Source organism: Excalfactoria chinensis, chromosome 17 (assembly GCF_039878825.1).
Source record: "Excalfactoria chinensis isolate bCotChi1 chromosome 17, bCotChi1.hap2, whole genome shotgun sequence".
Lineage (NCBI taxonomy): Eukaryota > Metazoa > Chordata > Aves > Galliformes > Phasianidae > Excalfactoria > Excalfactoria chinensis.
The window spans coordinates 8,941,752-8,966,771 of record NC_092841.1 but is presented as its reverse complement, the minus strand read 5'-3'; the positions used below and the strand labels follow the sequence as shown (position 1 = coordinate 8,966,771).

General features: G+C 55.3%; 1 protein-coding gene across 16 annotated transcripts in view; it reads right to left on the bottom strand.

Annotated features, from left to right (window-relative positions):
• Positions 1 to 25,020, bottom strand: part of RBFOX3 (RNA binding fox-1 homolog 3) — a 108,258-nt gene that overhangs the window by 57,314 nt on the left and 25,924 nt on the right. For 14 of the 16 annotated variants that reach the window (XM_072352066.1, XM_072352074.1, XM_072352083.1 and 11 more), the window contains exon 2: positions 1,731 to 1,836. The gene's annotated coding sequence lies outside the window, so the exon portion shown is untranslated. Of the gene's footprint in view, positions 1 to 1,730; positions 1,837 to 8,559; positions 8,647 to 25,020 lie in introns of those variants that run through there. The other 2 variants (XM_072352076.1, XM_072352068.1) reach the window with 1 other exon arrangement.

Genomic DNA, 25,020 nt, shown 5'->3' with positions numbered 1-25,020 from the left:
CCCCAAAGCAATGAGCAAACCCATTTCCCAAAGGCACAGTGAGCCAGGACCTGCAGATTTCAGCTTACTGTCCCGCAGCCACTTGTTGGCAGCTGAGGAGCCGGGGGATTGGAGTGGCTGCAGCACAGTGTGGGGGAGGCTTTCACTGTGGGGTCTGAGGAATGGAGACACAGGGGATGGGGACACATAGGGATGCATGGTCCCGCTGCAGGAGCTGGGGTCCCCAAGCCCATCCCATCCCACAGTGCACCAGCCCTGCCCCGGGCACACAGCGCTCACTGGATCTGCTCTACAGCGGGAAATAGCACAAATCTTGTTACACACCGCCTAAGCCTCCCTGGGCATGTTTTCTATAAATCTCCTGGAATTTATTATATGATAACTAGCCTGGAAAAGCCAAATTAAATCCACAGCCAAGAAACTGACTTTCAAGTGTGACCCAATTTCCTCACTCAGAGGGGAGGGGGAAGAGGGGATCCCGGTGACAGCCGCTCCCGGGCTGACCTCCCCCTGCAGCCGCCCCCCGTCCTCCCCCTCGCCGCAGCCCCGTCCTGACTTTGGGGATGGAGCTGCAGCCTTTCATGTCTAAGCGGATCTAGCACTCCCACTCACGGAACAAAAGCGCCTCGAGGGCTCCCCTTTCTGATGTTTTTCCATTGCTCAGTTTCAAGTCTTCCTTCCAGGAGCGCTTTCCCCGCAGGGAGGGCTCGTTTGGATTGGAGGATGATGGGGAGCATCTCCTTGGGGCTCAGTGACATGCAGGCATAGAGGATTTATCTATGAGCACCCTGAGCCAAGCAAAGCACCATGCTCCTGCCCTTGGGACCAGGGATGCCACATGGCCATCCATGACAGCCCCAGGCCGGACAACCCCAACCCACAGGACCCAGTGGCAGTGCAGGCCATGGGGCAGCGCAGGGCTGTGCAGCCCTGGGGGTGGGCTGGGGCTGTTGTTCTGGAACAGCATGCACTGGCAGAGCTGCATGTGGGAAGCTTGCATAATAGCGGCAGCCCACACTATGCCTGCTCCTACCCAGCATGATCAGACCCTCGCTTTCATGAGCAATAACATCCACCCAAAGTTTTCTAAAAGACAAAAAAATAAAGAAATAAAAAATAATAAGAGCTTCAAGGTGATACACAGAGCTCAGCTTCCTTTGCTGCCTTCAAGCTGATTAATGCAGCTGGGGAAATACATCTGCACAGCCTCCTCGCAGAGGCTTCGCTTTAATCCTTCTCTCAGGACAACCTCTGCCCCCAGCGGGGGGGGACTCAGCTCCTCCAATTCACACTCATTTTCCCATTCCAGAGCACTCCCGTGGGACAGATGAAGCAGTGCAGCAGTGCTGACGGGCTCTCCCCACACCGCTGGGTGCTGTTCCATGAGAGGTGCACACACACCACATCGCATCCCATGCAACACCCCAGCATCATGCAGGCTGCTGCCTATGTTGTGCAGCTCCGATCTATGGGGATGGGGGTTCCAAGTAAAGCAGTGCCTACCCCACAGGTGATGCCATGCTCTGAGGGAGCTTCATGGAAGCATTCAGACCCAGGCAGGTGGTACATGGCCCTTGCACAGTGCCGGTACCAGGTATGTGATAGCTCAGATCAGACCATGGGCTGCAGCACCAGGCATGGCCCTGGGGAAGCAGGACCTGGCCTCAGCCCCACAGAGACCACAAACTCCCTCCCTGCCCAGCTGTGTGGGGACAGACAGATGGACATACCTGGGGCTGGAGAGGTGCTGTGGGCGCAGCTGGAGCTCACGCTGATATCTGCTCCTGCGTGCGGTCGGGAAGAGCTGTCAGGGTCTCACAGCAGCGGCTGCTCAGCCTGCAAGAGAGAGGGAGAGGCTCCAGTGCTGTCCCTGTGTAGGCATCATCACTAATAACGGAGGAGTCTGCAGCAAAGCTGCTGAGCAGCACAGCTTGCAGGGTCTTATGTATATTTTGCCCCATCCCAACACACTACTCGTGGCCATAACACATCCCACCTGGCTGCAATGGGTACAGCACGGCCCCCCAGTGCTCAGGGTTTCTCTTTGGTGGGGGCATCTCAAAGCAGGATGAAGCACACAGCCTGGGGGAATAGGAGAGGCAAATACCCCCAGCCCCTCAGCTCCTGGGGGGCAGCTGCAGTCCAACCCTGTCTGAATGGTTCCATTTTGCTTTCCCCCCACTGGGCAAAGTGGGCAGTCCTTTATCACATATCCCCCACTGTCACAGCCTTTCTCCTCACACCAGGTGGGACAGCGTCAATCTTGGCACTGAGCACTCACCATCCGCCCCTCGAATCCCAGCAGCCCCCCCACCCCATGTGAGTGATGTGAGTGCAGTGAGACGGGCCCTGCACTGGGAGCAGATTTATCGCCATGGCAGAACAGGGGGCAGAGGGTGGCAGAAAAGTCACTGGGAAGCAGCGGGAGCGTCTCTCAAGGTCCTCCAAGGTTGGCTCATTACAAAGCAGAGAGAAGAGGGAAAACGAGTGTCCATAGCAGCGTGGCACACAAGCATCCCTCTCATTCCGAGCAGCAGGAGCTCTGGGTGAGGGTTGGTGGTGACACCAGGACAGGGCACAGCCAACAGCACCAGCACGGATTCGAGCAGCATCCCAGTAGTGAGCAGCGCAGCACCCGGATGGGGCCATCAGTCTCTGCGCAGCAGCTGCACAGCTGCCCCATCCCATAATGCTGCAAAGGGACCAAGAGCCACTGCTGGGAGCCCACGGAGCAACTCCGACATCAGCACCACGCATGGGGTGCTCTCAGCTCCAGGCATCCCCAGTGCATGCAGCCTGCAGCAAGCGCTGCACCTGCGAGACCACGGAGAGCTGCAGGGAAGAGAGGACCCACGAGCCATGCAGGGAGTCCCCAGGCTTCCCCAACCTGCTGGAATTCCCCTTCCATCCAATTATTCCTGCTCATTAAGCTCTGCTCCTGATTAACGCGCGTAGCAAGAGCGCAGCTCAACAGAACCTTATGCTTCAAAGCCCCCCCCAACCCCTGCCATCAGTCACCTCTGAAGTCAATCTGTCACAGCCCAATTTCCTAATCCACCCTGCACGGAAACCCATTTGCAGCTCTCCCTCAAATTAAGCTCCACTCACAGCTCTGCTCCTCTCCTCCTTTGATTATTTTTGTTACCAGACACCGAAGCGGAGCGCAGGGTTAAGTGGAGATTCAGCCGTGCGGGCTCCTGAGAGCGGTTTTTAATCACGCACGCGGCTCCTGTGCTCTCCCACTGGCACAGCCACCATTAATCACCACCAAACCGCTTCCTGCAGGCAGGGGACCCACAGCCCCAGGGTGCCCATAGCCCACGTGCAGCATCCCCAGCACCTCCTTGCCAACATGGACACATCCACCCGCCGTTCCACTCTTGCACTGCAGGGTTTACCCAAGATGAGGAAAAAACCCGGGATGCTTTGGACCCAAGGGAACATCATGGAGATACGTGAGAGGAGGGTCAGGTCAGGGTGAAGGAAAGGGCTCTGCCCAGAGGGCAATGGGCACAGCCCTGAGCTGCTGGAGCTCAAGGAGTGCTGGGACATCGCTCTCTGATGCAGGATTTGGGTTTGGGTGGTGATGGGGTTGGGTTCTGTGGTCCCCGTGGGCTCCTTCCAACATGGGATACTGCATGACTCCATGCTTACGTGCAATGAATGTGGGACACGGGAGCGCATTACCGATCCCCAGGTGCACTGCACCCTGCATGCTGCTGAGCTGGTCCCAGACAATAAACCGCTGCGATTGGATCTACAACCCAACCCCAGGAAGGCTGAGGAGAGGGTTTATCAAAGCCAGCAGCAGCGCAGGGAAGAGAAGGAGTGATAACAGGCAGCAGCGATCCCAAGGCCAACCCCAACCCCAATACCAATACAGCTGCTTATTTTTGGGCTGCTGGGAGAATGCTCAGCCCCAGCCTCATCTCTGCAGGACAAGCACCCATACATGTCTGTGACTTGGATCTCACTGCGGCAGCACGGCTATGCAGAACTGTCCTTTTGGGCTGGGTTTTGGGGGGGGGGAGGTGGAGGGGAGAGCTGTGAAGGCAAACAAGAACAGCTATTCTCCCTTTGTTCCAGCAGCAGGGGAGAGCGGGGACTCTTTCAGCAGCAAATGCACTGAAGCAGCACTCAGAGCCTGTGCAGCCCCAGATAGAGCGGCTGCAGCAGCTGAGATCAGGAGCTATTTCCCACTTATCTGCGCCACGCTGATATCTGTGCAGCAGAACACAGCGTTGGGTAATAGGATTTCGATGCTGAACAGAAGATGTTTCTCCCCAAGCTTCACTTACGTCACACCTGGAGGTATCCGTGGCCACAGAGGTGACACAGAGGAAGGCTAAAGACTCTGAACTCCTGCGCTGAGGGAGCAGCTTCTCCTTCAGCTGCAAAGCAGCAGAATGAATGTAACCTAAAGAGCGCAAAGCAGAGCTCATCCCAGCACCCACGCAGCCCCCAAACCACACTGCATACCCTCCTGCTGTCACCGGGCCCTGTGCTGCAAAGGGCCCCATGTGGAGCCCCTGGGGTTGCGGGTGAGCAGCTGCTGTACCATCAGCATGCAGTGCTGCAGAGCCCGAGATAACGAGCTCCAAACGGCACACAGTGCATGCTGCTCACGATGCGCAGCGCAACGTCCTGAAAGGCTGCAGGCAGGGAAGGCTGAGTGAGCCAAAGGAAGGGGCTCATTAAGGAGCAGAGCGGGCGCTGGGAGCAGGATGTGCCCCGCTCGCTGCATTTGCATGTTGGAACCCAGCTCCAGAGAACAGGGAGTTATCACAGCCTCATTTAGTACTGGAGGTGCATTTCTATGAGATTAAAGGGCTGGGAAGGAAGGGAGAAAGAGGCACAGAGCAGGAGGAGAAACCACCTTGAAAAATAGGATGGAGAAGGGCTCAGGAAGTGCTGGGGAGGAGGTCAGAGGGACCTGCCCCTATGCAGACAGCAGCTGCGGGCACAACCCCTCTGTTGCAGCCCTCCGGCACCTCCCCATTAGGAACACACTCAGCCCTTCTGTGCGCTCCCCAGTGCTCAGGACAGAACTGGCAGCACAGCCCTTGGCTATGGCAGCCCCATCCCCACCCCACAGGGACCATCTGAGGGCAGTGCGTGCCCAGGGGGAGGGCACAGGCAGCACCTGCTGCGGGGGGGCCGGGTGCCAGAGGAGCAGTGCAGTCTGTTCCTCTGCACAAGTGCATTAAGTATTCCACGCAGCACTTTTGCTGTAAATCACTTCCTATTCAGGCTCACTGCTGAGGGTCTCTGAAGGTCGATTTTCCATGGTTATGACAACAAAAACTAAAATTGGGTCAAACCTGAAAGGTATTATCTTCCTCCAAGCTGCTAAATGCACAATAGTAATGAGGTTGGTTAAGCAATTCACCCACAGACTGCATTATTTGCTCTGAAGATGTATTAACCAGTTAAATGAGCGTGATAAGGCAGCTCTGCTTATTTCCCTCAGCAGCGCACAGAGATCTGAGGCTCTGGGTCTCTGCATCCCTGCTAATAACCACAACTGCAGCCGCTCCAACAAAGCACCGCTCTGCTGCAGGCCAGCTCTGCCCACCTGACCCACAGAAAGGGAATGGGAGCTTTAAAGGCACCCCACAGCTGAGGGCTGTTTGAACAAATAATCATACCTCTTCCCTCCCCTTGCTTTTCCTTCTTAAATGCTCTTCCCCCCCACCCCGATCTTGCTGTGTTAGGGTTAGGGTCTCCCCCAAGCTTATCCTTGCCGCCCATGGCTGCACTGGCTTTCAGCATCCAACCCAACCCACAGAGGGTCACCACGTGCCCACATGTGTGCACGCAGCAGTGGGCTCTCAGCTGGCACAGAGGGCTGCTGAGCTGTGGGCAGGGGCTTGTCCTGGGGCACCAGCCTGGAGCCGGCAGGGGTGGGATGCAAGGAACGTGTGTTTGTATGGGATTTCTGCTGCTTTTCTGAAAACAAACACCATTCATGTAAATAGAGCCAATGTAAACAAGCATGACCCCAAAATCCACGCGCAGCTGTACGTAACAGGAGGGAAGGAGGGAGAGAGGAGGAAGAAACACTTCAGTCAATCCCTAAACTGATAAGATGGAGAAGTTCAAATGGAACAGAAAGCATCTGTGCCTGCAGCAGGACAGGACTGCCATGGAGCAGTCGTGGTGCCATTCCCCCATGCAGCCCCAGTGCCCTGCGGGGACGGTCCCAGAAGGTACTGTTGTTCCCTCTGGTGCTCCAGCTGGTGCTCTGCCAGCAGGCAGTAGGTGCATGGAGAAGCGCCAGTGCTTTCTAGCACAGAAGGACGGAGGTATCCTGAAGTTGGATCCTTGTCAGCAGCTCTGGAAGCAGCACCTCCGCCAAGCACGGGACCAAAATATGGCTGCAAGATGGCACCGGGGGGGCACGAGGGGAAAAAGCCATGGAAAAGCTCCAGGGCACTCCAGGCAGGAGAAGGGCTGCTCCATGCCACTGCCTAAAGATAGATGCAAAAAGGTGGATACACAGGGAAGGGCAGAGTGATGCTCTCAGCAGGGGTGGGACAAGGGGAGCTGCCCTGAAGAATGGCCATCCCAGCTGCATGCACAGCACTGCCTCTCAAGGTGACACCCCGGCTGCTCAGGGATGCCTTCCCCACTCCTCCAGCCATTATTAGATCTTAAACTCTTTCCCTCGCCATCTGCCACTCACTACTCACACTTTAAGGACGGAAATGACAGCTTCCCCATGATCAGCCCTCTGGAAACCCCGCGGGGCTCAGTGTCATGGAATGAGGAAATTTGTCATTCTGCTTGAGGAGGACTGTGACCTCCCATCACACACAGTGCTCAGACCTGGCTTGCTCCATCCCTGGACCACGGTAGCTTGGGATGGCTCTGCCCCATGACTGCAAACCATCGCTGCTCCAAATCCCAGGCAGGTCAGTCCCAGCGTGCTCTCCTGGAGCAATGCTGCCTGCTCACTCCTTCCACGCCACAGTTTTCAGATCCCCCAGCCCTCCACACACCCAATGCACAAATCCAACCCGAGATGCACACCCAACCCAACACACGACAAAGTGCATTGCCAACACAATGTATTCTCCCAACCCAAAGCATACCCAAACCGATGCACAAACCCAACTCAATGCACACCCCAAACCCAATGCACACACCCAACCCAATGCGCACCCAGAACACAGCTGCATCACCAGGGCCAGTGCCCTGTTTTGCGAGTGCACCAGGAAAGGCAGCCTATGTCCACAGCAATGTGTGTTTCTCAGGGAAACATGAGCATCTCCAACCTCCGTGGGGGTTTCATGCCAAGAGGCTCCAGGACATACAGTGACAATATGATGCCCCGGGGTCCCCAGATGCCACTGCACTGAGCTCTGCTCTGAGCTCTGCAGTCCTGCTGCTCCCAACCCTGCTGTTCCAGGCAGCTGCCGTAGCATCTGAGCCCCACTGCCTTTCGCAACGCTGTCGGTGATGGGAGGAAGCCAGGAATGCCAGGAGAAGTGTTCCTCATTTTGAGGAGCTGGATCACCTAAAGACTGGCAACAGCCCAGGGCCTGGAGAGACAAGTCCCAGATTTATGAGCAGCACGGACGCAAAGACAGAAGAGCTTTAGTGAACCTGGTTGAAAGCTCATGGGAAAGGCGACAGTGAAAGATGGGAGCCACCAGGCAACACCAGCTCTCCAGCCTGAAAACATGAGCAGCACAAGAACTGAGCACACCAAGTGACAGCCCAGCACCCAGCAACCATGCAGCAGAAGCAGCGTGGCACACAGCGGGCACACAGCGCCTGGCTGCTGGCCCCTGAATCCGTGTGTTAATTAACATTCCACGTGTAAAGTTGGGATTGTAATTACTGCAACTGATTAACAGGCCGAAGGTAGCCAGTCTCTGAGGGAGCAGATTAACAGAGGCTCTCTCAAGCTCCTGCTCTCACCTCAGCACTGCCGATGCATTTTAAGCAGGACTTGATACCCCCATTGGCAGTGATTAATGGGCTCTGAGGACACGTGGTGGCTCCAGCCCTGCTGCTCTTCCCATGATCTGAGATGGGATGGGATGGCACAAAGTTCTGCCCCAGGACAATGCTGCCACCAGGGGACCACATGGAAACACAGAAGCCTTCCCACCTCTGTGCTCCTCTCTCCCTGCTCTGTGCCACGTTCTGTGCTTCATACTCTGCTCTGCACAACGCTCCATGCAATGCACCATGCCCTGTGCTCTGCTCCATGCAATGCTGGGTACACCATTCCATGCAACGCACCATGCCCTGTGCTCTGCTCCATGCAATGCTGGGTACACCATTCCATGCAATGCACCATGCCCTGTGCTCTGCTCCATGCAATGCTGGGTACACCATTCCATGCAATGCACCATGCCCTGTGCTCTGCTCCATGCAATGCTCTGTGCAGTGCTCCATGCCCTGCTCCGTGTCAAGCTTCATGTCAAGCTCCATGCAATGCTCTGTGCCCTCCTCTGTACAATGCTCCATGCCCTGCTCTGTGCATTGACCCAAGCAGTGCAAAGGGGAGCGCAGCAGGAGGGAGCCTAACGAGACGCCAATAATTACCAGCAGATCAGACGACCAGCTGTAATTAAGCACTATCCACAGGCAGACCGCTCGGCTGCAGACTTCCTTCCCTTCTTTTCCCCAAGACTGCAAAATAAATTATCCTGCAAAGTTAGCCCAGGCTGAGCTATGGAAACAATTAAACAAAAATTAAATCTAATTCATTTATACTCGGAGCACAAAGTGGATAATGTGGGGGTTTTCTTCTCTCTCCTCTCTTTGCCTTGGTGTTACAGAGGACTATTATGGGAAATTAATCACGGGGAAAAGCAATGAACGTGATCTATCGCTCTTTAAAAGTGCACTGTAGTGATTATATAAAAATCTATTAGAGCAGGCAGGAAATTTAAGAGTGACACCATTTAAAAGGAAAAAGGAAACGGGGCCGGTGGCAATTTCTGCACAGACGGATCCTTGAAAGAAGGAGCAGGAGGAGGTCAGGCCTGTGGGGGGGGGCACAGCTGCTCCTCACCCCCCATAGAAATGCAGCCAAACACCCCAGGGCAGAGCTGGGGCTGCAGCTCAAGAGCAGCAATGCATGGAAGCACAATGGGGCTGCTGGTGGGGGAGCAGGGAATGGTGCAGACAGCACCCATGCTTGGAAGCAGGGCTGTCTGCAATGCTCTGAGCCCACACGGATTGGGCATGGGGTGTGATCCTCCTGCCCCGTGTAAAGGATGCAATAAAACCTTTGTATGGGCAGATTCCATCACAAATCCTCACCCCCGGGTCAGCCTGATGCTTTCATGGCACCATCAGTCCCAGGGGATGCGTAATCACCGTGCTCAGCACACTGCCACCAGGGGGGACCCCATCCCACGAGGGGACAGCAGACGTCCCACTGCTCCCTGCACCCTGAGATGGCAACACAGCCATTCTGGGGACAGGGATACTCACATAGTGCCCCATCCTGGAAGTGCCCAAAGCCAACTTAGATGGGACCTGGGCAGCTCAAGCTGATGGGGGGCAACCGGCCCACAGCAACCTGGTTGGAACTGGGCGATCATTAAGGTCCAATCAGAGCCATTCTGTGATGCTATGCCACATCTGGCAGAGACCAAAGGGGATGTGGGGAGGCAGCACCCCATGCCCCAGTGGCACTGCAGGGCAATACAAGGGGAGTCCCAGCCTGCAGTGTTCCCAAGCCATTGCCCCAGAACCGATCTTTACCAACAGTCCACTTCTGCAACAATACAGGCAGACGCCTTGACGCGAATTGAATGGAAGTTCCTCCTCCCTACCAGGCTAATGGAAACAAAAACCCACACAGCTCTCCCTCCAATGCATCTTTTCAACAATTTCAAAGAAATAAGCTTTTAAAAAGAAAAGAAGAAAAAAAAAAGGGGGGAGGGGGTGGGGGGGAAAGAAGAAGAACTCCTTTGATCTCAGCAGCCCGTTTGTTTTGTCCACGCCGGGATTTAATTGAGGAGGGACGTCCTTGAATCAACGCAGAGATGTCCTCGCTCCCCAGGAAGCCCCTTGAAGCAGCAGCACTGCTGTGCAATGCTTTCTGCTATAGCCCAGGGTGCGCTGGGATGGTGTCACCCACGGTCCCACAGCACCTGATGGGAGGAAGGAAGGGGGAGGGGGGGGGAGATGGAGGATGCTGCAGTTCCCCTTGCCAACAGTTCAACCCTGTGCCACCATCAGGTTGAGATGTTGCAAGGGCAAAGCTGCAGCCCGGGCTGGGATGTGGCCCACTGCTGTAAGGGAACGGGAGTAGGGTTTGTTCTCCTCCTTCACTGCCAGCCCCAAAGGTGAACTCGGACCCTGGGGAGTAATTAATGGTGATAAAGGTGAGCAAAGGGAGAGAAGGCACAGGGAATTCCCGGCTCCTTAACGCTGTTGCTTCCTTTAACCCATGGTAACAGCAGCTCCTTTTCTCCCCACAGCCCCCAAGCTCTTCCCCAAGGGCACAGTTCCCCCTGGTTGCCAGGCTGGGGGCCCCCCACAGCGCCTGGACCCCTGAGCTGCACACAGGCCAACGGCGAGCTGATTAAAGCAATTAGGGCTTTAAATAGTAACATCAGAGTGGCTCATCAGCACTGAAGAGGCAGTCAAGTGACAGGGCTGAGGATCCTATTTAGGGATGCAGTTGGCACAGCATCCCAAGCCCTGAGCCCTGCACAGCATGGCCGTGCCATGGGGCGCCCACCCCACACCCAGGCAGCACCGTCCTTTTCTCAGGCTCCTTATTCCATTTGTTTTAATTATCTTATAAAGGCTCTGGGAAGGGAAAACGTGGGAAGAATGAAGCAGCGCTTCTCTGGGAGGCAGCACCGCACACCAGCATCCAAAAAGCACCTTTTGCAATAGATAAAACAGAACACGCACATCTTGTCTGTTTGGACTCAAAGCCTGATGTGGCAGAGATTTAAGGCAGTCTGGTGGGAAATCCGTCTATTTTAGTATATAAGAATCTCCAATCACAAAGGAATCTGGACACAAATACAGATGCAGGAGCAGCACAAACAGCCGTGAAATGCTCCATTCCCTTCCTTCTGCTGTCTGATTTCCTGCCCTTGGATTTGTTTCTTGCTACAGCTGGCGAGCTGCTGCACACAGATGGATGCAGTGCAGCCCCAGCACCTCCTGGGATACTGGCAGCAGGGTGGGAGGGACGGGATGGCATGGGATAGGATGGGACAGGATGGGATGGGATGGCACGGCATCACTCAAAGCAGGGCTGCCCCCCATACAATCTCCCATCTCTGCACCCCAGGGCAATGGCACAGCTGTCCTGTGAAGCTTTCCCCTTTCTCCATCAGGAGTCAGGGGGTGAGAGAGGAGCTCACCAGCCCCACACACAGCCCCTCACTGTGTGAATGCCCATGCTGACGTGTGCCAGTTGCTGTGGTTGGCACAGGGATCCCACCATGGGGATCCGCCGCTCTCAGGTGGGGACAGGGGAGAACAGCACAGGAGTGGATCCGGAGCAGAGCCACTCATTGGCTTCCTGCAAGCTCAGGAGATGCTGTAGGAGGGTACTGGCAGAGGCATTTACATTTATTTATAGGCATTTCAGTGGCACTCAATTAAACGCTGCGGTGAAGATATTGCAGCGTGAAGAGTATTTAGAGCCATTTAACACCTCTGAGTCGGCACAAACCCATCTGATCCCCACGGTGAACTGGGGCAGTGTGAGCTGGGGGCTGCCCTGTACAGCGTGCTCTGATCCAGGAAGGTGGATGGATGGATGGATGGATGGATGGATGGATGGATGGATGGATGGATGGATGGATGGATGGATGGACAGACTGCGCTGCACACAGTGGAGCATCCCTCACCTCACCTCGCTCTGTGCTTTGCAGGAGGGGCACAGGGGTGCACGGCCCCCTCCATCCCTGGGCAGAGTCCAGCTCTGCAGCCTCGCAACCCAAATGGAACACTGCTCAGTGTCCCTGCCCCTCTATGGAGGTTCACCCACCCAACAAGGCTCAGGGTCACCCCGCTGCCCCCCTCAGCTCGCCCCACAAGCCCGGGATTGTGTTACTTGCAAATGGCTGCAATTAAGTTGATACTGCAGCGGGACAATAATTGCTGTTTCCTTAGCTTGGCAATACGACCCTGGAAACCCCCATTATCCTAATCACTGTCAACCAAATCCAATCGCAGCGCGCATACAAACCCGGTGCGCTCCGCGGTGAAACAGAACACCGCAGAAGGCTGAACCGTTCCATAAATCTACTCGGCACTTAACACCGCCTGCTAAATGGCCCCGCTTAATTATAGCTCTGTAAACACGACTTGATAGCAATATCAATACCGTCAAAAATCAATCCCGCTGACGGACACGCGGACAGGATGGCACTCTGCCTGCAGGGCACTCACAATGGGGACACCCACACTGGGGACACCCGTGGGTGCCACCCGCTTGGCCCCATTGCTCGCACGTCCCCATGGCACTCGGCGACCGACCCCTCTGGGAGCCACCCCTCGCTGCCAAACCCGCCGCCACAACATTAGCATTACAACCCACACCGATCTTTGTCAATTACGCTCCAGTATTTGAGCTCTAACCAGCTTTAAATTGAATCAGGACGAAATCATCAGTATAAAAAGAGCCCGCACCAGCCTTTCAATTCCAGCACTGGGGAAAAAAAAAAAGTTATACATCTCATAATGGCCTTCTACCCCATAATGAACAGGAAAAATAAATTAGATTCCCAGCTAAGGGTATATTTATACAATTTCATTATGTGCCCATGAGCAAGTCTGGTTTTCACCAAGATAAAAATGAGCTCTCAGCAATGCTTGTACTAAATAAATGGAGTGATTTAACAGCTTAACAAGGAGTGTGAGAGAAGGGTTGGGGAACTATGGCAAAAAATGGAAAATAAAAATACAAATATATATATATATATATAAAACTTTTCAAACGCTTGTGCTTTTTTGTGAGCCCGGATGCTGCACAGCAGGACTGTGCCGTGCCCAGCACTGGGATGGGATGGGATGGGATGGGGGCTGCTCTCATCCCACAGCATCGCATCCCTGCAGCTCTGGGACTGGAAGGGGATACCCACGTGCTCCTGCGTTGAAGCAATGCCTGCCCCGAGGAGCCCCCAGCCCTGCAGGCAGTGCCACCCCCACTGGGACAGCAGCACCCACACAGCGCAGCCCCCAGCACAGCTCCCTGAGAGCACCACGTTCCCCTGGTGCTGCTTCAGAGCTCATCTCCTGTGCAGACACACAGCAATGCTATTCCTCTTTCCCCTCAGTCCAGATGCAACCCAGTGAGAGAAGAAAGAAGCAGCAGAAAGAAACCCCAGGGCCTTGGGATTGTGGAGGCTGAGGATGGGCAGAGTGGGCACGGATGGGTGCAGGAGTACCAGGAGCACGGCGTGCAGCCACAAGCAGAGATGTGCTGATGGCGTGAGCACCCCAGGGAAGCTGGGAGCTCAGTGGGAGCTCGCCCACAGCTCAGCTCCACGGGTTGTGGCAGCACGGCACAGCATGGCACAGGGATTGCACAGCACCGTCCCTGCTGGCTGCTGCTGCTGCAAAGCCCCTCTCTTCCAGCCAGCTGCCTCATGCGCAGCCCGCATTCCCTTCCAACCAATTTCACCCAGCCCAGAGGGAAATGCTTAACTCCCTCCTCCGAGTGCAGCCTGCTTAATCAACCTCCTATTATCCAATTCGGCCGCCAGCTGAAACCCGGCCATGCTTTTCACACCGCTTCCCCCATCTCCCTGCCCGTGGGGGGCTGCAGCACATCTTCACCCCACGAGGCCCACACTGCAGCCATAGAGCTGTGGGACCCCTGGGAACGGCCCCTTACAGCCCCACACCGTGCATCCATCCAGGCTCAGCATCGCAGCCCAGGCAAGCTGATCCTAAACCCATAACCCACACTTGAACAGCTCATCCATTTCATGGCAGCTAGCTGCCAGCAGGCAAATCTGTCCTCTCAGCAGCAGCAAAACCAGAGCTAAGCAGTTGCCTTTTCTTTTACCGTTCCCCCCCCTTTCTAAATCAATTGCCAGGCCACATGGTCCATTGCAACGATCTGGAGAGCAGGAGACATCTCCACGAGGGAGCTTGGCAGCGTGTCACAGCTCTCCTGCCACAAGGTGACATTCCCCCCATCCCTCCCTGCCCCGGGGAGCGCGGAGGATTAATAGTGCCTGGGGCTCTGGGGATGTGTGTGCTCAGAGTTATGAGCCTGTTTCAGAATCGGAGTTCCCTCTCTTGCTGCAGAGATTGATCACCACTACAAACACCATTTGGGTTCACCTGTCCCAACCCACAGCCTGGCTGGGGGAGAGGAGCATTCCCTGCACAGCACTGCAACGTTGGATGGAGATCTCCTTCCCAAGGAAAGCAAAAACAGCAGCTGTGCAATGAGCTCCTGAGTCCCTCCCATATAAATTAAGGCCGGGTAATGCTTAACACAATATTTTAACCCCAGCCCAGGCAGTTTCCCAGGTTGCTGGAGCTGCTTGCACCCCCCCTGAAGGACTACAAATGGTTTCACACTTTTCCTTTCGATTGGGGAGAAGGAGAGCAACGCCGGCTCAATAGCAATTAGAGCAAACTGCAGCTCTGAAGCAGCCCAAGCTCACATTACCACTGCAATGTGGGAACGAGCTGATCAGATGTGGGGTCAGACACCCAAAAATGAAACAGACCTTAAGGAGATAAACACGGCTCGTGCACCCACACAGCACTGATGGGCAGTGAGCAGGAGGAGCCGTGCAATGGAGCGGCCACAGCGTGCAATGAGACCTTCATCCCCAGAGGAGGAAGAGGAGGGTCCCTCAATCCCTGCCATGCTCAAAGGCAAAGGGCCCTCTCACCCCTGTGCCCCCTGCCCTCCCTTTGCCCTTTCGTGCTCTGAATCTGCCTCCCCAGCCCTGAATCGAGTAGGATGCAGGTTCGGTTGGGTTGGATGCTAGAGATTAGATTGCATCTGTCTGGGTATAAATAATTTACTGCTTGATGGTCAGAGTGAATTTAATTAGTTCTTGTTCTCCTGATAGAATCAGCCCACCGCTGCTAAAGCATTTCACTCCGAATTAGCCTGAAAAGGACTAACAAGGCAGTGCTAATTTTACACACACAACATCCCCCGCAGTCTCTGAAAATACAGCTCCATGGAGCAGTGCTCTGCAGTCCCCGCCTGGGGGGGGGGGGGCAACAAACCCTGGGCACAACCTGTGAGAAGGGACGGGGGCACACGGGTAAGGGACAGCACCACGAAACCAACCCCAGCTCTCCTCCCACTGCCCAAAATTGCATGCCAATGGCAGGACCCTGAGTCCCAGGGCAGGACCTCAAGCCCCAGGGTGCAGCCATGCATTTCCCCTCCACCCCCCATCCCCAGCCTGGGGTCAGGTCCTGCTGTTGGGAGCAGCTTCAGAAGCCTCACAGCAAAGTGAGCACAGAGCAGAAAGCTGTCAGTGACCTGGAAGGAGAGCACAGGGCGGGAGCGCTCCCTCTGCTCCACATCAGACCCCGTGTTCTCCTCTAAGGACGGTGTCTCATTGACTGCAATGCATTGCTGCTCCTGCCTCCCTCCTCTGACCTACCCTGTCTCCACCACGATTTATGCTCCACATTAGCAGTCTAGAGAAGCCTCTTCCCACGACGCCGGTGAGAGGTGGCACTGCGGGTGTCTATGCTGCACTGAGCAGTGCCCAGCAGGTGCCCCCCAACCCCCACCAAACAAAGGGCAGTGAAGGATCTCTTCATACCAGCCACAGGCACACAGATATTGCTATGAGCAAGGTGACAGCAGGGCTTGTTGATGCCCTGAGCACCTCTGCTCTGCAATGGAGCAGCGACCCCAGCCTTGGGCACTGCCCCTGACCTGGGAACCTTCTGCCCAAAGGTGAAGTTCAGCCCCATTCGTGCCAAGGGAACCACCAGGCTCCTTTTCTTCACTCAGCTCCCATTGCCAGGCTCTGGCTCTCAGCCTGCAATCCAACACGCAGCATCTCCCTCAATACATCATAACCCCAGAAAGACAGACCAACAAAAAGCCATCAGCAGCTGTCAGAGCCTGCAGCAAACTCACGGCCTTCCACGAGCCTATAGGAGCTTGCTGCCCTGCCAGGTGCTGCAGGAGGGACACAGCACCACGGGACAGGTATCATCTACCCACCCTGAGATCATCCTCTAGGGCAGCTCTGTCCCTGCCTCAAGCAAGACAGTCACTTTACATGGAAGACCTGAAAGACCTCAGACCCAGAAGGGCTGTTGCTACCTCACATGGATGTCAACAGCACCTGGCCCTGGAGATAGCCCTGAAAGCCAGGTCTGAGCCCAGCAGCCAAAGAGGAAGCAGGGAAATGCACTGCTGGGAGAGCTGCCAAAGCAGAGAGGAGAGCAACGGCCACCACAGCCATGTGAAATGGAGGCTGAGAGGTGAAGGAGAGGCTGAAAGAGTTCAGGCTGGAGCCTCACAACATCCCTCAGTGCGGAGCCAACCACAGAGCCCCAGCTGCTGCCCCAGACCCCCCCTGCTGGGCAGCACCAGCCCCAACCACAGGGATGCACAAGAGCTCAGCAGTCCCAATGCCAGCTGATAGCTCCACAACCGCTGCTTGTGCATGCCTGGTGCCCAGTAACACCACCAACAGAACCAGCAGCACCAGCCCTGCATTCCCCCCTACCCCCCCACCCTGCAGCAGGCAGTCTCTGCTGTCTGCTTGCATATTGTTGCCCTCACTCCTATCTCCACATAAGCTGTGCTGACACCTCCTCTTCATCACAGTGCCCGGCCCTTCCTCGGAGGCCATGCATCTCAAGCAGGACAGCACCATAAATATTGCATAGGAGGTGGTTCTAATCTAGTTATGGGTTCTGCCTCTCACGCTCTTCCATCAGGGAGCCTTGGATTGAAATTGAAGTGTATTAGTATAATTTTATCAGGTTTTATTAAGCCTGGGGTCTTACGTTTTTGATATATAGTTTTAATTAAGTTTTAAGTCAAAGAATGCGGCCGCTCATATTTTATCTTGCCATGTCACATCAGAGGGAGGCAGTTAATCAGCGTGTACAAAAACTTCCCATCGCCCATGAGAGGAACACTCCTCAACTCTGCCTGCAGGAGCCCAGCCCTCCCCTATGGGAAAACATCGGGCAGCAGCACCAGGCAGCAGCATCCAGCAGCATCCCAGCATGGGCACGGGTTGGGGTCACTGGGGAGGCCCTGCATGGATCTGCATAGAGGTGCTGCAAAATGTATCACTGTGCGTGCAGAAAGGGACTCAATTAAAAGCCATTTAAAAAACAAAACCAACTCTCATATTTCCCACGTCAAGTTTCTCCATAAGGGAGAAATACAGGCAGAAACCTGAACGCGTAACATGACCAACGATGGGATCTGCGCCCTGCCAGCAGCAACCACTGCCCAAGCAGCCTCCCCAGGCCTTCCCCAAGGGGCAACGATGGTACCAGACCCATCAGCATGGGGGAAGGTGTGGGGGGGGTAACCAGCCTTGCTGCACCACACAGAGCCCCAAGCACCCACCCTGCCTGGCACGCATGTTCCCACAGCTCCCACCCCGCAGCAGCACAGCCCCCACTGCTCCCACCAGCAGTTCCCATCTATTTTAGGCTGCTCTGAGAGCTCCAGTTTCTATATGAGGAGAGAAACACAAGGAGTGTGTCTGCTCGGCTGCTCCCATTGCTTGCTGTCCTTCACACCACTCCCTCCCCAGCCATGCAGCCCATGGTCCCAATCACCCCGTGCCCTCCACTCCCTTCTGCTACCCTGGAGCCCCTCCCAGCCCCTGGGGTCAGCACCAGCCCCCCCGAAGCCATCATGGTACAGGAGGACTCACAGCCCCAGAAGCCCCAACCGTGGGTGTCTCCCCATGTGGGATGGCCAAAGCCCACAGCGCTGCTGCAGTGCCATGGGAACAGCAGCAACGTCTTTGCAAAGAGGAGGGAAGGGAATCCCAAGAAGGAATGATTCTGTTCATCCGTTGCAAGATCGATAAGATGTGGTGGGGAGGAGGGGGATGGGGAGAGCATTTTGCTTTTCAACCTTTCTCATTCGCAGAGAAATAGAGACTTGGGTTTGGATTTAAACATCATCCAGAAGGGAAGAATTTTCTTCCTCCTCCATCCCTGTTCTCCCAATAAAATGGGCCTGGGGGCAAGAAAACAGCTTCATGCCAAGCAGCCCCACGCTGCACGACACCTACAAGGACAGTTCCCCAGCCCCACACCAGGGACCCTACAGCCACCCACAGCACAGAGGGGACACATTGTGCCCAGAGCACACCATGTCTGTACAAATAAGGAACCCACGGCACAGCATGGCTGGGATGCTCTCCAACCCGCGCACACTGCAAGGCAGAAGGTGCACACAGAGCCACATCCAGGCTGCAAAAAGACTCCCTGAGATCCTGGGGCGTGCATGGACTTCAAGGCACACTGCAGCCCATTGCAGCCCCAGCTCCAACCCCTGCTGCCCGGTGCCCTCACATCACCACCATCTCTGCTCCCTGCATTGCTGGGGGGGTACAGGCACCTCCGTGGGGATGTTTCAGATGGGCAGCAAGAGAACAGGGGGAACGAGAGCACTGTGTGCCATCTCGATGCGTGTATTTATATCCTTCCCCGACGCAGCATCCCTTTGTAACGGAGCGGAGCACGCATCGGCAGGGCTGTCAGCTCGGCGGCATGTTACAAGTGTTTGATATGGAGATTTTGGCAGTGGGAATGGATGTACCTCGCTGAGAGGTTTATGTAAAATGACAGCTTCTGGAAAACGAAGCACTTAGATTAAGGAGGGAAAAAATAAAATAAAAGTACAAACAAAAGGGACGGAGGGGGGGGGGGAGGGTTCCAGGCAATGGGGTCGGAGCTGCTACCTCTCCCCATTGCAGCCCCCAGCCCCGCTGCCCCATTTCCCTCTCCTGCTCTCCATTTGCTGTTTACTGGGCTCAGCCTTTCATTGCTGCCTGCACGTGGGCATGCGTGGGTGGAGGGAGGTGGATGCCGTGCAGAACGCTGCTCTCAGGGCCCACCAGCTCTGCCCATTGCAGGGGGTTTCAGGGACCAGGACGGCTGTGGTCTCACCCTTTGGCTTTATACCCTCCCGGGTTGTCCCTGGCCCAGGGGTAGAATGCATGCCTGTAGCAGGTCTTGCTTGTATCCAGCTATCATGATCCATAAAGGAGCTGACTTATTTCTTACCTCTCCGCAATGAAGGATGGTGATTACCCTCCATCCCAGTCCACAAAGCTTAATCCAAATTGATGGCCTCCCAGAGATTGCTTCTCCTACCTATCGCCCAATATAATACCCAGCCCTCCCCTGCCCACCTCTGCTGAGGAGCAAAACATCAGAGTAACTCATGCCAGCTCTGAAGGAAAGGCCATTTATCCTGAAGTGAAGGGCTCCCATACCAGACATCAGATTCACCGTGTGCTGAGGACAATGACAGCAGCCTGCGCTGTGCCATCCTGCACCGTGAGGGTCTGCCTGGTTCCAAGAGCATTGCCACCCCCCCCACACCTCAATGGAGCAGGATGAGCCCCACAGGGCACTGCTGGGACTGCACTGCCCCACAGGGCACTGTGCTCAGCCCCTGCCCTGCTCTGCTCCTGGTGCAGCATCGGGCTGCGTGCGTGCAGGTCTGCTGAGCTATAAATATCCAGGGGCAGGGATGACAGTGAAGGCTACAGCTCAACTGCGCGCCATATATTATGGGAGCACAGCGCAGGCACTGAACTTAACTGCTCTGTGCTTCCCCCCCAACGCTTTAATGAAAAAGCTTTCCCGTGTCCTACTCGTTGACAAGATCCACTGGCAAACATGCAATTGTCCCTCCAGCACATCCACCTCGGCTGTCCCCAGCAGTGCTGGGACGCAGCATAGAGAGAAGAGGCAGCTGCATCCCAGCAGCACCACACGCAGCCCCAAACTTGCATCCCCAGCCCCAAACTTGCAGCACCCTCTCCCCCAATAGCACCCCTGCTGACCTCAGCCCCCCCTCAGCTGCTGATCCAGCACTCCCGCACCCTAAGCCTGCATGCATGCACAGCGCAGGCAGGGGATCGTGGGCCCCCATGGCCTCAGCCCTGGGCAGGAGAGCTGATGAACATTCATAAATCAACATTCCCTTTTGCTTGCTTAAGATATCCTCATTTATCCCGCACCACAGGTGTGCGCGGCACTCAGAGCCAGAGAAGCAGCCGCGCTCCCTGCCAGGAGAGCTTACTTTCTAATTAGACAGATAACAGCAAATCATGACAACAGACCACCGTGGGGAATGGAAAGGACTGCTGCTCTGCGGACAGCGGGAGGTTCGGGGCCGTTCTGACACATACACCGCTTGTTTCACATTCATTTCCCACACCTGATAATGGGAACGCAGCAGCAGCCCACACTACAGCCAGAGCCCGAGGGGAGAACATTAGCAGGAGGAGGAGAAGGGAGAGGAGCTGCTGATGGGGTAGGGGGGTCCCGGCCTCGGTTCCCTTCGCCCTCTCCAGTGTTCCTTAGAACCAAACTTCCCCGTGCATGGCAGGCTGCAGCGCGTGTGTTTGCATGTGTTTCCAGCCCAGTCTTTAAATGAGGTCTTTGCGGAGAATTTACAATTCCCCCATGGCCTCAATCTTGCAAAGATTGCTTTTTTAACACTGTTGGGCTTTAATTCTAATAAGCCTCCTCTTTATTACGGAACCAGGTCACATTGCCTTGACACTGCAAGAAAATCTTTCATCAGGAGGGAAAACAGAGAAGAGGGAAAAGAAAGGAAGGAAGGAAGAAAGGGGGGGGGGGAGGAGGAAGACGGGCGAGACAAACAAGCAGATCTGCTCCCCTCACCTGAGGGACATGGAGGACCCACAGAGCTCCATAGGGAGCGCAGCCCCCTGGCACCACCTGCACACCCCAACCCCCAGCAGTGCTCCGGGTGCAGCTTTGCCTCCCACCTTCCCACACACCTCCCACCTTCAGCTGCTGAGAAGAGCTGGGGGAGCAGGAGGGGCGGCAAGGCGGAACTTTGACGGACACAACGAGGACAGAGTTCAGACATGCACACACACACATACAGCGCGGCTCTGCATCGCCTGCCCATGGAGCAGCACAGCCCCTACCTGCCAAAACCACAGCCCTCCCCAGTGCTGGAACAGCTGCACAGGGATCTTCCCCCATGGAGGCTGAGAACCCTCCAGCATCGCATCCCACAGCCATATGGGGTCATCGCCTGCCTTTCCAGCTCTGCAACTCGTCGGCTGTGCCAAACTCAACAAAACACCTCTGTTATGGCCATCACTGTAGGAGCAGACCAACCCCACACCCCACAGCTGCACACACAGGGATGGGGCAGGGCTCACTGGAGCACATGGAGCCAATGCTCCCAGACGGCGAGGCCCCAACAGCTGCAGGATGGAATGAGTTGGGATACCCTGGCACCAGCTCCATCCTGTGTCACTTTTCAGCATCACCCACAGGCAGCAACCCAGAGGCAACAGCACCCATTGATGGAGCATCAGTGGGGGTCAGGAAAGAGCAAGGACTCAGCCCCCCCACCAGACACCGGCCCCAGTGACACCACCACTGCAACCCATCCCTCACTGCATCTTTGCTCCACGCTTCCAAAGGCAGCAATGCAGCTTTGCACAAACACCTCCATCCCATGTCACGGACCCCATCTTCATCCGCACTATTTGTGCTGCTAGGCTGGGAAGAGCAGCGCTTTGCTAAACCAATGGGGGAGCTGGGGAGCCCCTTCCAGGCTCTACCGCATCCCACACGGCAGCACAACGGGATCGCAGCTGGGGGAGGCCGGGGCTGCTCCAAATGTGGATGTTTTAATTCTTAATGCCAGCAGCTGCACTTAAGGAGCGAGCGGCATGGAAGCCATGCACAGGGGTAACCATGGCAACTTCACGGAAGTTAAATAAAAACTTCTTTAAAAAAAGATAACGAGGTCCCTGAATCATGCTTTATCAGCTATGTTGCTATAAAGATCGAGATACAGCCAGCTCAGGATTCCTAATTACTTCTGCAATATACTGGAGATAGCTTTATTTAAAACAAAACAAAAAAAAAAACACCCAAAAAACCTGGCTCTGCGTCACATCATTTCAGCCCTCATCCACACAGTGCACACATCCTCACCTGGATCTGCCCATCAGCACCTTCCCATGCAACACCTGCCCACCCAGAGCTCTCCGTGCACCAGAGCTGCAGCGCTGCACCAATACACCGATGGTGACCTGGGCTTTGCAGAGCCCAGCAGCGTGCATGAGGGCTGCAGCCCCAGCAGGAGGTGTCACCCGGCCTTGGGTTCACCTTGTATATCCCCGAGACCCACACGCTGTGTTGGAAGGTTGCACTGAAACAAGCTCTTTTTCCATCAGTCGAAACAACAGCGGTGAGATGCACCGCTGCCATCCGACAGAGCAACAGCACTGGTGGCAGACTTGGGAACAAGCAGCACCCAGTGCTCCACAAAGTCAGCTCAGCCCCCAGATAACGGGCACAGAGACCCCCTGGGCACACAGCCCCATGGCCAGGGAGGGTTTAGGGACTGCAGATGGAGCTGGCAGTTCCCCCTGGCCCCCCTAAGGCCTAAAGTGATGGATTTATTCCGACTGCTGCTCGCAGGCGCTGCTCACTCCCAGCCATGAAGCACTTTTAATTGTCCATCAACAGAGTGAGGGGGGACCATAAGTCTCCCCCCCATCCCTGCCGTGGGCTGGGGCACGGAGCAGCCCCACATCCCTCTCCTCCTGCTGAACACACGCCAGCACCGCGCTCCACCAAAGGCCTGTTGTGCTGCTGGCAGAGGGACGTGCTGCATGCAGATTGAAGCAACGACTTAAATTCTTTATTTCCACAGCTTATGTCGAGGCTAAGTGAATGATATTTATTATTTACTGTTTGGTTGGCTGGTGGGGTTTTTTCCCCCTCTAAACTCGTTTCATTTAAGGCGGTTCTGAACAGAAATTAGAATTCAATTAAAACCCGATGGGAGGGGGGGGGGGGGAGTCAGCATTTTGAAGCAGATTATTAAGCAAAGCTCCATTAAACACGTTGGGAGCAGAAATATCGAGGAACGAGTGCTATATTTAAAAGGAGATTTATTCAGCAAAGGAAGCATCATCCACGGTTCAGGAATCTGAGCGCGCCTTATCGAGGTCACCATTTCAGAAGCAGATCTCAGATTCTCACATCCCTGCCTCACCCACGGCCTGAATCCGAGTTGGGAAATCTGGAAAACTCCTTTTTCTCCGGCTCCCCGCTTCCCAATTAATTGTTTATCCATCTGACAGGAGGCAAATCTCCTCTCTCTGGCCACGCGGGAGGTGAACCCGGTGTCAAAAGTTGTTTTATCGCTTCCATAAATTCTGGTTGTAATGACTTCCTCTGGTTCGATACTTCGAGTTGCTCTAAACATCGAGCAATGCACACGACCTGCTCCAGCGTTCCTTGTGTTACCTTGACAAGGAGCCGTAACAGGGCCAGGAGTGGGGACAGAACTGGGGGCACGAGTGGGTCAGGGCGGCCTCAAATGGGCACGTGGGGCTGTTGGTGAGCAATGGAAGCGCTACAGCACTGCTCAAATGGGAGAGCAAGAGGCTCAGCAGAGTGAGCGCATCACAGAGCCGTACCCGGCACCAGGAGGCTGCACCCAGCCTCAATCCCTGCAACACACATTGCCCCCATCCCTCACCCAGGTTCTCCTTTGTGCCGCAACAACTCCATCCTCCTGCAACCAAACAGGCTCCTGCACTCACACCAGCCCCAGCTCTCAGCCTTTGCAAGGAGTCTGGGGATGCTCACGCAGCGGTGCAAGGAGCAGCAGGATTGGGCCGTGCATCCCTCAGTGCGGCTGAGCCCACAGCCTCAGGCCCACCACCAGCTGCCCTCCCTCTGCCACGGCTGTTTGTTCCACAGAGCAAGTCGTTTGCATGAAGTGATGATTCAGCACGCTCTCACCTCCTAATACCATACATTAAAAGTGCTCACATAAATGAAGGAACTTCCCTCACGCCTCGTGTTATCTCAGTAACCTTCAGAGACATTTATCCACCGCCATCTGATCCGTCAGAGAAATTGTGACAATAAACTCAGTTAATAAACGCACACACTTTAAAACCTTCACTTACACACCAAACAAGCAAATGCAGCCCATGCTGGATGAGCTGCTGGGGATGCAGCTCTCAATGGGGACACCCAATCCCTGCACTCCCAACCATCCGGGGACACCCGGGGCACCTCGAGGCATCGCAGCAAAGCAAAGCTATGGCCAGGATGGAGAGCAGCCACTGCTCTGTGGTTGAGGTGGTGCAGCATTGCAATCAGCAGCAGCACAGAGGCAGCTCTTAGCACAGCACTGTGCCAGCTGCACGGCACCTCAGCGCCCGGGATGTGCATGCAGCCATTAAGGATGACACGTTGTGGTGGGGGCAGATGGAGGAATACACGCAAGTAGGGGAGAAGCTCTTTGTTTGGGAAAGAAGTAGTCAATAAAAGGCATTGCCGAAGTGGGGAACACACTGAGTTTATAGGAGGGCTTGGGAGAGCAAATGTAGAGGAAGAGGTTCCCCTCCTTTGGGCTGGAAACATCACCTGAACCCTCCCAGGGTCCCTCTCCCATTCGGAAAAGCAGCAATAGAACAGAATGGCACCGCAGCAGCCACCAGCAGGTTTGCATGCTTGGAACCACACTCTGGAACCACCTTTCCAGCTCAATGCCCAACACCTGCAACCCCAAGAGACGACCCTAACGCTGTGCCCCAAAAGCCCTCGCTGTAACCCCAGCAGGAGTTTATCCACTGCCGCAGCAAAGCGTTTGTGCGTGCCCTTGTGCCAAAGCTTTCCGTGGCGCTGAGCAATCCCACCCATGGCTTCAAAGGAGGAAAACAGACAAATAAGTACAGAAAAAACCAGATGTCTGTTTCTCCAAAAGAACAAACAGAGGTTTCTGCACGGCTCCCCAGAGCCAAGAACAAGTTCCCAGCGACTGGCCAGCTCTGAGCAGCCCTGCCA